Source organism: Stenella coeruleoalba (genome assembly GCF_951394435.1).
Source record: "Stenella coeruleoalba genome assembly, chromosome: 5".
NCBI classification, from domain to species: domain Eukaryota; kingdom Metazoa; phylum Chordata; class Mammalia; order Artiodactyla; family Delphinidae; genus Stenella; species Stenella coeruleoalba.
The window spans coordinates 53054598-53068685 of NC_137150.1; the positions used below are offsets into that span (position 1 = coordinate 53054598).

Consider the following 14088-nt stretch of genomic DNA (forward strand, 5'->3'; position numbering starts at 1 on the left):
TAGTAGTATCTCATTGTTGTTTTAATTTGCAATCCCCTAATGACATATGATGTTGCACATCTTTTCCTATGCTTATTACCACTTGTAAAACTTCTATGGGGGGGTGTCTGTTCAGATCTTTTGCCCAGTTTTTTAGTTGGGCCATTCATTTTCTTATTATGGAGTTTTAAGGATTCTTTGTATATTTTGGATAACAGTCCTTTATGTGGCTGTCTTTTCATTCTCTTGACAGTGACTTTTGCAAAGTAGAAGATTTTTAATTCAATGAAGTCCAACGTATTGAATCTTCTTTCATGGACCATGCTTTTAGTGTTGTATCTAAAAGTCACTGCCAAACCCAAGGTCATCTAGATTTTTCTCCTGTGTTATGTTCTAGGAGTTTTATAGTTTTGCATTTTATATTTAGGTCTACGATTTGTTTGAGTTAATTTTTGTGAAGGTTGTAAATTTTGTATCTAGATTCTTTTTTTTTCATGTGACTGATTGTCCCAACACTATTTTCAAAAAGGCTATCATTTCTCAACTGAATTTCCTCTGCTACTTTGTCAAAGATCAGTTGACTATGTTTGTGTGAATCTATTTCTGGGCTCTTTATTTTGTTCTATTGATCTATTTGTCTGTTCTTTCACCAAAAACACACTGTCTTAATTACTATAGTTTTATTGTAAGTCTTGAAGTCAGGTAGCATCAGTCCTCAGACTTTGTTCTTCTTTAATATTATGTTGGCTTTTCTCTATCTTTTGCCTTTCCATATGAACTTTAGAATCAATTTGTCTATATCCATACAATAACTTGCTGGGATTTTGATTAGGATTGCACTAAATCTATAGATCAAGTTGGAAAGAACTGACATTTTGACAATATTAAATCTCCTATCCATGAACATGGAATATCTCTATTTATTTAGTTCTTGGATTTTGCTCATCAGAGTATTATAGTTGTCCTAATATAGATCTTGTGTATGTTTTGTTAAATTTATACATAAATCTTTAATTTTGGGGGGTACTAATGTAAATAGTATTGTGTTAATTCCAAATTCCTCATGTTCATTGCTGGTATATTGGAAAGCAATTGACTTTTCTATGTTCACCTTGTATATCAAATTTTCTGTAGTTGCTTATTAGTTCCAGGAGTTTTTGGTTGATTTTTTTCAGATTTTCTACATAGACAATCATATCATCTGTGTTATACTTGTTATACCTGTTCTTTTCCTTTCTCATTGTATTATCTAGGACTTCCAGTATGATGTTGAAAAGGAGTAGTAAGAGGGGACATCCTTGTCTTGTTCTTTTTTTTTTTTTTCTTTTTGTGGTATGCGGGCCTCTCACTGTTGTGGCCTCTCCCATTGTGGAGCACAGGCTCCAGACGCGCAGGTTCAGCGGCCATGGCTCACGGACCCAGCCGCTCCGCTGCATGTGGGATCTTCCCAGACCGGGGCACGAACCCGTGTCCCCTGCATCGGCAGGTGGACTCTCAGCCACTGTGCTACCAGGGAAGCCCCTTGTCTTGATCTTAATCATAGCAGGAAAGCATCTAGTTTCTCACATTAAGTATAATGTTAGCTGTGGAATTTTTTAGATGTTCTTTATCAAATTGAAGAGGTTCCCATCTATTTTTAGTTTGCTGAGAGATTTATCATGAATAAGTGTTGAATTTTGTCGAATACTTTTTCTGTATCTATTGATATGATCATGTAATTTTTCTTCCTAGACTGTTGATGTGATGGATTGCATTGACTGGTTTTTAAATGTTGAACCAGCCTTGTGTATCTGAAATAACTTCCACTTGGTCATGTTGTATGATTATTTTTATACACAGTGTGTTTTTAAAAATTTGTTTGTGAAAAACATTTAAAACTTGAGACATTCCCCACATTTATTTTGGGCATACTTGAAGAAGACCTGACATTCCTGGGCTTATTACCTCACATGGCAACAATCTGTGGGAGCTGAGTAAATGTTGCTGCTCCCCACCACCCCACAATCCTTGTAACTCTTTAATGCTTTATGTCCAGATACTTCATTCATTTACATCACCTGCCTCAGATGGTCTCAAGCATACTCCTGCCTTGGAGATAGTTGGAGGTGATCCAAGTGCTGATCTTACTTGACTTCTGTGTTGTCTAAACCTTTGCATATTGTTGAGACTCTTCATTCCTTTGCACCTGTGACCCTAGTTTCTTCTGATATTATTCCCATTTTTTTTACATGCCTCCCTCATGGATCTTCCTCTTATCATCTTTTAAAATTTGAAGTTCCTTAGAGTCCCATCATTGGCTCTTTACTCTCTACATACTCAGCGTAGATGATCATCCATACTCACTGTTTTTCAGGTCCTAGAATCCCTGCTATCCCCCTCTTCCCAGAATACTTGCTTTCATTATTATTCACATATATATTGGTTCCAAGGAGCCACGAGAAACAACAGGGAATAATGACTTGTCACAGGCCTTTAAAGGGAATGGTTAGTCACACATTTGAAATGGCAGTGATAGTTGGAAGGAATGGCAAAAAAAAAAAGATATACATCATGAAATATATTGACAGTCTGGAAATGTACTCAGTTTATTTTCACTAGTCTAGTCATGATCTTAATTGACAGGGAAACAGATGAAACCCCAAAGACTCCTATTTGTCTAACAGTGAAAGATTGTCCTAAAATCAAACATAATCTTAGAGACCAGCCTGGCAGGGAAAGAGGAAATAATCTTTAGATCTTTCATTATTACAGGATGATGATGAGATATCTATATCTGTCTGTATCTATAGCTATCTATCTATCTATCTATCTATCTATCTATCATCTATCTATCTGTAATAGCAGGTACATCTATACAGTGGAATATTATTTGGCAATAAAAAGGAATAGAGTACTGACACATACTATGATGAACCTTAAAACTATTATGTTAAGTAAAAGACACCCAGAAAACAAAGGCCACATGTTGTATGATTACAGTATCACAATCCATAGAGACAAAAAGCCAATCAGTGGTTGCCTGAGGCTGGGATTGGAAGTGGGGATTAAGTACAAATGGGCATAAGGAAAATTTTGGTGGGGGGGTAAACAAGTATTCTAAAACTGGGTTATGGTGATGGTTAACTTATTGTATAAATTTACTAAAAATCACTGAATTACATACATTAGATGTATAAATTATATCCCAATAAAGCTGAGGCAGGAGATAAATGGGTTCCAGGCTAGACGTTTACAACTGGCCTCCTGTTCACACTTCCTGGGATGAGAAGAAGATGGGCTCCAGGCCGGACATTCATTACCAGCCCCCTGTTTACATTTCCTGAGGCAAGAGACAAATGGTCTCTAGACTACATATTTATGACCAGACTCCTGTCTATATTTCGAGATCTGCACCTTGATATAAAAACCAGCAACAGGAATAGGGTAAATAACCTGACATTGGGCATTTTTATGGTAGGGACAGAGTGCCATAAAAGGATCAATAGATCACACACTTCCCATCCTTGGGGCAAGGGAAACATTGCACACGTGCAGAAAGTCTCCTTGGGGGTCAAAACGGATGGAGGGGGCACCACCCCATAATATGTGATGCTAAGGCCATCCCATAGGCCTCTGGGCTGAAATCCATCTTGGAAAAAGTTGTGCATGCATGTTGGTGAGGGTCCTAGGGCTGGTCAGTTGTGGAAAAAGAAACCAGATAATTGGCCCAAGGTAAACAAAGACCCGGAAGATCTGCCCTATATAAATGACTTAATCGTCTCTTTACTGCACTCCTCATTAGGGAGGACACCCACACCCTTTCACTCCCGGGTGTGTATCTTTGCCTTGCTTCTATCTTAACTAAACAAACTGTTTCTCTGTGTGCTCTCCCACTTGTTGTACTGTGCCTCTAATAATAAACTTTGTACCTGTTTTTACAGTTTTGCCTCCGTGAGAAAATGCATTTTTCACTGGTGGCAAGAGCCAGGGGGTGTGGTGGCCAGGATTCCTGGTTTTCATCCAGGCTACCCAGGTTTAATTTCTGGGAAAGGAATTAAGATCTCACTTCTCGCCACCACTCACTGCTGCATCCTGGAGATCAAAGCTACTTAAATAACAATAGCTGGTCTTTTTCTATGCACTTATAAAGCACAGTGAGGCTAAGTAAGGTGCACCAGTACAAACAGCTAATAAATATCAGGGCTAGGATTTGAACCCAGATAGTCCCTCTCCAGGGCACTTGAAATCATTTTTCATGAATTATCTGATTTTTAATCCTTAATATAACCTTATGAGATGATATCACTAATATAATTTTCTCACTTTACAGGTGGGGAAATAAACCTAAAGGTTAAGTAACTTGCCCACGGTCACAGAGTTCATGGTTTAGCTGGAATTGAAACACAGAGAGATTGACTTGTAACTTACATCTGTAATCTTTTTGGGTTAACTGACCACGCAGCAATATCTCTGAAGCCACAGATACGAATTTATATTTATGAATAGCTGGCAGGAATGGTGGCATTGTAAGTATGAAATGCAGAAAGACAAAGTAGCCTAGTGTTTTACGATAACTTTTTGGGCTACCTTGCTTGGATCAAGAACTTGACATACAGCACCAAGCCTGGAGACCTAAGGCTAAGAAACCATCCATTTACTGACAAGTGGTCTGGAAAGGAAGGGTCAGGTTTCTTTTAACTTGGGGGAAAATAACCATTTATTTCCTTAATTAATCTTATAAAGGAACTGACTGATTTTTAATAAGCGTACATCTTAAAGACATAAACCCTAGTAAAAACAATCTCCAGGAGGGAGGTGTTCGCTTATTCATTTAGTATTTATTGATTACCAACTCTGTGTTATATCTTGCTAGTAATTAAATATGGTTTTAACTATGCAAATTTTTTGAATGAATGTACTATCTTTTAAGAGACCTTTTCCTTGAATTTAGTATTTTGAGTGAACTATTCAAGAGTAGTTTTTATCTCTTAATTATTTCTTTTATCCCATCTTCTTCTTGTTTTGGGGAAAAAAAGCAACAATATGAATTGATGTGGTATAATAGTAAGAATAACCTTCAGAGGATTTTCATCTTCTCACTACTTTTTTAATGTGTGTGGAATCATGACAGTTAGATATGCAAAAGATCTAACTTAAGAGTAAAAGAAAAAAAAATAGTTCATTTAATACATCTTACTAGTCATTCCCTATGAATAATTCCCTATGGTATTTTGGCAAAACAGGCTCTTGTCTAATTTTTAAATGATGCAATTGAAGAAGCTTCAGCTGGAGGTTGATTCTAGAGGCTAACGGACTTTCTGTGAAAGGTTTCTAATATTTAGCCTAATTTTTCACTCCTTAAAATTTTAGAGCATTACTCCTAATTACTTCCTGTGACCTACTCTGCCACCGCCTTGTTTCATGCTGGTTGCCAGTCACTGTCCTTCTAGGTAGGTATTATGTCTCCCCACTGTGAATTCTTTCTGAATGAAGCATAGTTTTAGTCTTTACATGGGCTGGTAGTTCCTATATAGAGGGATAAATTGTATATTCTTCTTTTCTGAATTTGGGCTGAGTTAAACATAAGAGTACCAAATCATGTATTTGTTAATCCTTGATTTAAATGTGAATTTAAGTCTTTGAATCAGAATTGTAACGGATCATCAGAACTGTCATCAATCATTTACTAAATTCATAGGTGTGAAATCCAGGCTCATATTTCCCAATTTTCTATTACACAGAAGATTGGAATGCTTTTCCTATTTTCCATAGATATGTGTCAAAATAAAAACACTCTTAAATGGATATTGAACAAAATGTTTACACAGATTTTAGGCATTTAGCATCTATGTGCTATTTTTTAAAAGAGGAATAATTGTTATACTGTTGCATGGAAACATAATGATTTTTTATGACTAGGAAATAATGTGAACTTTCTAGAGGCTGTCAATCAATAGTTTATTTTTATTGATTGACATATGTTTCTTTTAACCTCTATGTAGACTCTTCAATAGGTTAAATAATTTTATTTTTGTTTCCTGATATAGCTGCTGGGCTTTCAGCATTAAATATAATACACCGAGGCAAGGTCTTTCCAGAAAAAAGTAACTTTATCATGCTTATCTCATCAATATTTTGCCATTATTTTTTATAGATTATAACCCTGTCATATCATAGCCATAGCTGCTGGTGCTAATCTGTATTTTAGAGAGAAACAATGAAGAAGGGGGATTTACTGTAAATTTAAACAAATATTAGTTCATGAAAATTGTATATATTATATAATACAATTATATATATATTTTTTCCAGAGGGAATGCTAGCTAGTTACTACCTTCCACAAGGCTTGGTAGTGATTATTTCTTATTTCTAACCACACACTATCATGGAAAGTGCTATCTGGCCACATTAGAGATTTAGCACTGGGGATATGCATGTTGGAACAAATCCTTGATTAGCAGAGTTTCAAACTGAGCTGTAGTCCGCTTCTCCTGTATCCCTGCTGAGAATCACTGGGCAAAGGTTTGTCTTGACTGGCAGACCTATAAAACCTGGAGCTTATCTGCTATATTGCTTTGATATTTCAACCTATTTTGGGATAGATTTTATACTTTGGCACTTGGTATATTGTCTTTCCTTTGGATATACAGCTGGTGGCTGTATTAGCATTTACTGAAAGTGCTGTAGCGATTCCCACATCAAGGTAATCCTGTTCCCTAGTGTTCTTTCAGAGTAAACCCAAAGTGTTTCATTTCAGGGCAGATGAAACCTAACTGATGTCTTTTAATCACTTAAAATCTCTGTATACACTAGTAGCAGCTGGAGAAACAGGATCTGCCATAGCCAGGCCACGTCATTATGGCCAGGTGTTAATAAATGCTCCTTTCTTTATCTAATCTAGTAGTCCTCAAATTTTAATGTGCATTCGAATCACTTGAAGGGGTAGTAAAAACACAGATTACTGGCCCCCATCTCCAGAGTTTCTGATCTGTAGTCTGGGATGGGGTCTGAGATTTTGCACTTCTAGAAAGTTCCCTGATGATGCCGGTACTGCCAGTTCAGGGACCACCCTTTAAGAACTGGCTTATAGAGTGTTGTATAACCACAGTACTTAAGGCTGTGAATGGCCCAGATCTTGGGCCCACACTGGAGAACCACTGAGCTAATACACTGATTGGCACACTTATTCTGTGACAGACCAGATAAGAAATATTATAGGCTTATGGGCCAGACAGTCTCTGTCACAACTACTCTGTTCTGCTGTTATAGCAGGAAAGCAGCCATAGACAATGCATAGATGAAAGCATGTGGCTGTGTTCCAATAAAATTTTATTTATAAAAACAGATAGCAGGATGTATTTGGCTCCTGGCCTATAGTTTGCCAATCCCTGATCTAATTCATTAACAAGGGACTTGTATCTTTCCCAGCTCACAAATCATCTGTATCCTCTGTACTAGTTAGCAACTATGTGCCAAACTTTGAGATAGGAGCTGTGGGGGATATATAAAAAGTATAAGTCTGATTTTCCTACTCTTCTTCAAAATATTAGATTTCAGTGTGGTATAATCTTGAAAAATATTAGAGAGACATTAAATGCCTAGACTAGAATAGATTTCATGATATAGGTGAATCTCGGAGAATAGTAGAAACTAGGCAAAAGAGAGCAAAGTAAATGTCTTAGAAAGGAAGGTCAGCATGAGAAAAGACGTGGAGTGAATACTCAGTGTATTCTTCCAACGGGCTGTGAGGAGATCTGTGATGTGGAAAGGATTAGAAATGTTGAGAGTCACAGATGCCATTTAAGTAACACTTATTGTGCACACTCTATATATTGGCAAAGTGATAGGTCCTGGGGGCACAGCTAACCAAGGCATAGTCCTTGCCTTCAAGAATCTCAGATGTGGCTCAAGATATTTAAAACTCCCAAATTCATATACAGTATTTGAAGAGTATATGCTTGGCTCATGGTGAGCTTTCAATGGATGTTAAACTGAAAGTGAAATTAATGTGATTGACGCCAGGGAATTTTTGTTAGTTCTTGATCAGTAGAGTAGCTTGAAGAAAGCTGTTTTAGGAAAAGCCATCCTCCATAAACTAGTAAAATGATAACCATATAAAAGAATGGTTGTTAATGATATTATATTAATTCCACAGAAACTTTGCTAGATTGGAAAATAGTGTGTGTTGGGTGGCTCTTTTGTTTGTTTTTAATTTAATTTGTTTTTATATTGTTTTATATAGTCAAAAACATATAGTTTATATGCCAAAATTAGTGTATTAATATGTTTTCATCAAGCCATCTTCAGAACTAAAGACAATTTCCAAAGAGTTGTACCATTTTGTCTTTCTGATACAAATGTATACCATTAAAAAAAGGACTCTATATAGAGAAAAATTCTCCATATATAAGTGGGGCTTTTTATTTCTGAGATTTTATTCCCAAAACATTGGATATAGGGTCAGGATGGATTCTATTATCAAATAAAATGTCTAGTGGGAGCTGATGGTAGGTGTTTGTGTGAGCACTTGAGTGAGGGAATCTTCAAGCTTCCTTCTCATTCCAGTATTCTGACTTTAAGTAAAATTTGAAAGGTCCACAAGGAACTAATTCAGGCAAGTTTCCCTAAGAATGTGAGAAAATTACATCTTGAATAATGCATTTCAGTAGATGAAACTAGAGTTCATTTCATAGTAAACATAATACTGAATTTGGGGCTAGAAAAAGCAAGGGGGATTGACTGAAGGCATTATTTTAGACAGGATGACACATGACTTTTCAGCTATCTAACCCATTCTATACAGTTTAATTTTTAATTAAATGCAAGGCTGCAGATGGCAGTATGCCATTTTATCTAGTTAGATGCTGACAGAGGGTTAGAAGGAAAGTTCCACGTGACTTGGATTTCCTTTGATTTGTAGCTTGACTTTTTGTGAGCATGCCTCTACCATTTTTATTATGGCTTCTTCTTCTTTTTCAATGTCAAGGGATAGCCAAAGCCCACATTGGTCCTAAGACAGTGATTGATTTCTTGCACACCCTTGCCCATGAGGTCCCTTTAAATGAAAGTTGAGAATTGAGTAGTGACCTTCAGTCTTCCACATTTGACAACCCTTTTATTCCCCACAAATGAGATATTCTAAAATGTCCTGACCTGTATGTGTGAGTATGTGTGTATATGTGTATGTACTGATGATGTATGTCACTAATCTTGCACCAAGGACTTTATTTGATAATAGATGGGTCCAGAAAGCTTATCATTTTTGCATTAAATGATTTATATTATCTTATCAAGAAGCTCTGAAATTTATGAGAAAAGAAAGGGGAGTTGGATGGGGCTTCCACATTGTATGAATCTGTGGGATATACCTTAAGTAATTTTTCTCTGAAAGCAGAAGGAATTTAAGAAAAAATGCAGAAATATTATTTTACTCTGTATTTTGGTAGTTGAGTACTTTATGACACATTATTTCCTGTTATATAAAGCTTCAGGGAGATTTGAAATTTTCAAATGAGGTGGAAATAATTAGGAGAGCAAAGAGAAAATAAACTAACCTAATGGAGGGGCAAGATTTTTTTCCCTAGTCACAAGCTTATGCAGTGCTGCAAGTTGACCTTGATTGAAGAAAATAATAGCTTACTGGGGGTGAATAATTTTAAAAAGAAGATAAAAACATAGTGTAACTTTCAGATATCTCAATGTTACGGTAAAAATATAAAATTAAAGAGGGGAAGTAAAAAAATAAGTGGTCCTATAATTTCGGCATTATTACTTAATATCGCTGTCCATAAATATAAAATGTAGAATAACCAATTTTGGCATTAGAAGATCTAAAATAATAGGGAAGGACTGCCAATGTCCTAAAATACTACATAATATCAATTATTGAGGATCTAGTACATGTTAGGAAATATGCTAAGCACGTTATTATATACAATGTCTCCAATTCTCACAATAGTTCAAGTTACCTATTTTCATCCTACATTTAAATTGATATTTAAAGAATAACAGAAATTACCCAGGTCACACAGATATTCAACAGAAGAACCAGGCTTTCAGTCCTAGATGTGTTCTTTCTACTATATATTTCTTCCTTTGGTTAATCCTTTCTTCCAAAAAGCACAAGTCACTGTCCAGTTATGTGTCTTCTGCTTTATCTTTTACAGTGTTTAGTAGCGCATGGCACAAGGTAAGTGTCCCACTTAGGCTAGCTAAATTAAGGTGTACACACGTGAAAATGAGATCAAGAGAGGAAAGTATTAGTGTGTTTGTATATATATTTGTCCTTGAAATAAAATACTGTGCTTTAAAAAAATGTCTACATTTTATACATTCTTGACTTCCAAAAAAGGATGAAGAATTTTAAGCTGCTTACACTAAAAAGAAATGATAATGTAACTTCTAAAAAGCATTAACTAAAGAATAAAATTCAGGAGCCAACTGATAAATTGTCTAATACAACTCTCCCAATTTAAATTGATCACCTCTGTTTTTTGATTTATGAACAGGAAATGAGCTTTGACTGTTAGGCACCTGGATGAAGAGCCCTGGATTCAGCTTGTCAGAGTCCTGTAACCTGCAAAGACCCTCTGGTTGCACTAGGATCATTCGAATGAAGTAAGATCTAATTGCTTTAATTAGAATGTAAGACTTTTACTGTCGAATCAACTTTTAATAAGGTGATTTGGCATACCTCTATAATGTGCCAATAACTGTTAATTTTGAAAAAAGAGAAGAGTGTGAGTATCATTCTGTGGCAAAATCGTATTATTCCAATTTCTGTTCATCTTTTATTTCATGGAATTGAGCCCAGTTTTTTTTTGGAAAGCATTACCTAAATTTAATTTCTGTGTGACTGTTGAAATTGGTACAGTTTCATTGCCTTTGTGGTATCAATTGCTTTTTATACAATTGTAATTTTATTGTAAGTAATCAAATTAGTCTCTCTTTCTCTCTTTATTTTTTTTTTAAGTTGACCCACTCTTTTATTTTAAAATGATAACAACAATGCAGTTTGTGCCATGATACAGCAAGGCTTTGCTTTTCTTATTTATTCCAAGTTTATACAGGTCCAATGACCTTTTGGAACATCTGTCTATATATGGCCACACATAGACTGTGAACTTCCATGTAGGCATTAGAATTAAAAGACATGTTTTAAAGATAGTTCATAATTCTTCCTGGAAACACTCCTATTTTGAGTAGATGATGGCAGTATATGATTGAAATACTTTTTTCTATAAAGCACTAGCTGCAATCAATGTTTAAATGCTGGTTCAGGCTTACTATGTATAAAACTTTACATGGCACGGATGATGGAAAGGCTACAAGACAGCACAGAACCAAGTGCTAGGAAATGTGAGCAGACCCAGCATGACCACCAACATACTTTAGGAACTTGGATGAATCACTTAATCACATCTGAGGAACTTGGATGAATCACTTAATCACATCTGAGTTTTCCCTCAGTTTTGAAATGAAGGGGCTAGATTAAACAAGGAAAGGGTGGCAAATTCTTGAGCTTTGAAGGTCAGACACATAATATATGAAGTGTATGGAGTGGCTGGGTGTGAGACAATAGGGAATAGTGAGCCTGTGGGGAAAGAGGCTGTGCCCCTTCTAAAGCCATTCAGGTTCAAGTATTTTAAATCTGGACAAAGAAGTAAATTGTGTGGGGTGAGGAAGGGGGAAGCAGGAGGAGGACTGGACTTGGCTATTGGATCGAATAAATTCTAAGGTCATTTCCAACTCAATATATGTTTGTAAAATATTTTTACTATGCAAAACACAATATTGCCTAGCATCTGTTGAGCTCTGTGTGTGTTCCTTTTTAAGTAATTAAAAATAAATAAGTAAAATAAAATTAAATAGTTTTTGGTTTGAATCTCCCTTTGAACTGTACATTAGAATTGGAGGGAAAGGTGATTTTTTTACCATAAAGTACTTAAATAATTCATCAGTTTAATATTTTACTCTGAGGGTTTTTTTTTCTTTAAGTGACCTAGAGTTAGAACTTTGAATCTAGTACCATAATCAAAGAATAAAACCTATTCTATAAATTACCAGTTAGCATCTTCTTTCTTAATGAGTATTCACACTAAAAAAATCATGTGAACAAGTAAAGGAGAGTCATACCACCTGTTTGGGACTAGTTTTATGATTTTTAAAGAAGTACTTAAAAGTTCTAGTGTCTTTTGATTAATACTTTAATTAATATTTTAAAACAAATAGTTTATACGGAAAAATGATAGTTGTAGTTGAAATAAGTATATTTTCTAACGTAATTTTCTAGCTCCATCAGTTTTGCTTTTTAAAAAAATTTTTTCCTTTTTACAGCCATGACATATATTTATTTCTTTTTATCACATTTTACTGCCTTTTAAACCCATATTTTAGTTGAGAAAATAAGTACATTATATCAGATGCAAATGGTAATTAGGTTACAAGCCTAGTAGAAGATGGGAAGTGGGACAAGTCAAGATACTCTGGGAGTCTTATCTATTCTTTTTGGCACAATTCAAATCAGAATTTATGTCTACAAGAAAATTGAACTCATGACTGTGGGGAGCCATGTGTGTTATCCCAGTGATAAAGGGAGAATTAGAAGGAGCTGGGATTCTTATGCCTTTAGTTGAGCCCTCTCAACAGCGTCTTCTTCCTTTGTTACTTGTATAGTTTTTAATTTCATGACCATGAGTATTTGTGGAAGTATGCAAGTTAGTTCACATATGATCAATTTGAGAATGGCTGTATTGTGTGAGGTATGCTAGAGCTTTCAGATAATTTTTTCACGTGTTAATAGAAACTGTTACTGCCCTAAGATATATAACTTTGAAATAATGTTTTAAGAGGCTTTTGATACCCAATGCAAGTTCCTGTGCCTGATGCACAGTGAGGCCAAACAAACTGAAACATTGGAATTTGAGGCAAAGAAAGGTTTATTGCAGGACCATGAAAGGAGAATGGGCGGTTGATTTTAAAAAAAAAACCCAAACTCCTGGAAGGGTTTCATCAAAGCATTTTTAAAGACCAGGTGGGGGTGGGAGTGGGTCGCAGAGTATATGATCAGCTCTTGCACAATTCTCTGATTGGTTGATGATGATCAAACCTTAGGCTCCAGAAGATCTGGGAGCTATGTTTTCTTAATCATCAAGTAGTTAATTCCTTCCATTTGGTGGTGGTTATCTGAAAAACTCAGGAAATATGCATAAGATACCATCATCTGGTTACTTCAGAGAGGAGCTATAGCAGAGGATATGGGAGAGGAGTCTGTCCCCAGAAGGCCCCATAGGGTCCTGCTAGGTTACACTTTCACATTAGATGTTATAGTCCAGCCATGTTGTCATGTAATGTATTTTCTGTACGTTTCTTTGATAAGCAAGTCAAAACTGAAGTACTTGGATGTTAATGCTCAAATTGATCAGAACTGGTTAGATCTGTTCCTTCACTGACCCATTACATCTGACATTAACGAAAAGTATCAGCTCTTTTTTCAAACATACTTGATTTCTTCTGAAGGCTGCACATATTGTGGAAAATAAAATAAGCATATACGTGAAAATATCAGCAGATATAATATAAGGTAAACTATACAGGGAGGCTTCTAATGATGTTATCTTATTGTCTTGTTTTATAGAGGCATTTAAAAAAAATTACCAGTGTGAGCAAGCATTCTCTTTATACTATTCAAGGAATAAATTCATATATGTTTATCTTCAATGCTTTAGTTACACACAGAGTCTATGGACAAAGTAGACATTTAGAAAACAAACTCAATCATTTCTATATTATTTTTCTAGATTTTAGAGAATTGATGACAGAAATGTCTAATCTATTGCTAGATCACTGATTCTCAACATGAAAATAAAGTAATGCAAGCTTCTAAATTGAGGTAGTTAATTGCTACCTTTCTTGTATGTACACCTCATCAGTGATTCTGAAACTAAGAACCCTCAGACTAGAATTCCCTTCATGCTATGAAAGGTGCTCTGACATGCACTCATATTAAGACATGAGTTCACCTTTAGCATTTGACATTTGTTAGTCGTGGCCTTCAAATTGTTTAATTAGAATCGAAGTGCCGTTGTTTTTAATAACCCAGAAAGAATGGGTATGAATTAAAGTAAATGT

At 35.5% G+C, this 14088-nt stretch overlaps 1 protein-coding gene across 7 annotated transcripts in view; it reads left to right on the forward strand.

The window, feature by feature from the left end:
* Nucleotides 1-14088, forward strand: part of NAALADL2 (N-acetylated alpha-linked acidic dipeptidase like 2) — a 1497545-nt gene that overhangs the window by 317784 nt on the left and 1165673 nt on the right. For 4 of the 7 annotated variants that reach the window (XM_079922499.1, XM_079922500.1, XM_079922498.1 and 1 more), the window contains one exon: nucleotides 10467-10575. The gene's annotated coding sequence lies outside the window, so the exon portion shown is untranslated. Of the gene's footprint in view, nucleotides 1-5328; nucleotides 5409-10466; nucleotides 10576-14088 lie in introns of all 7 variants that reach the window. The other 3 variants (XM_079922501.1, XM_079922502.1, XM_079922503.1) reach the window with 1 other exon arrangement.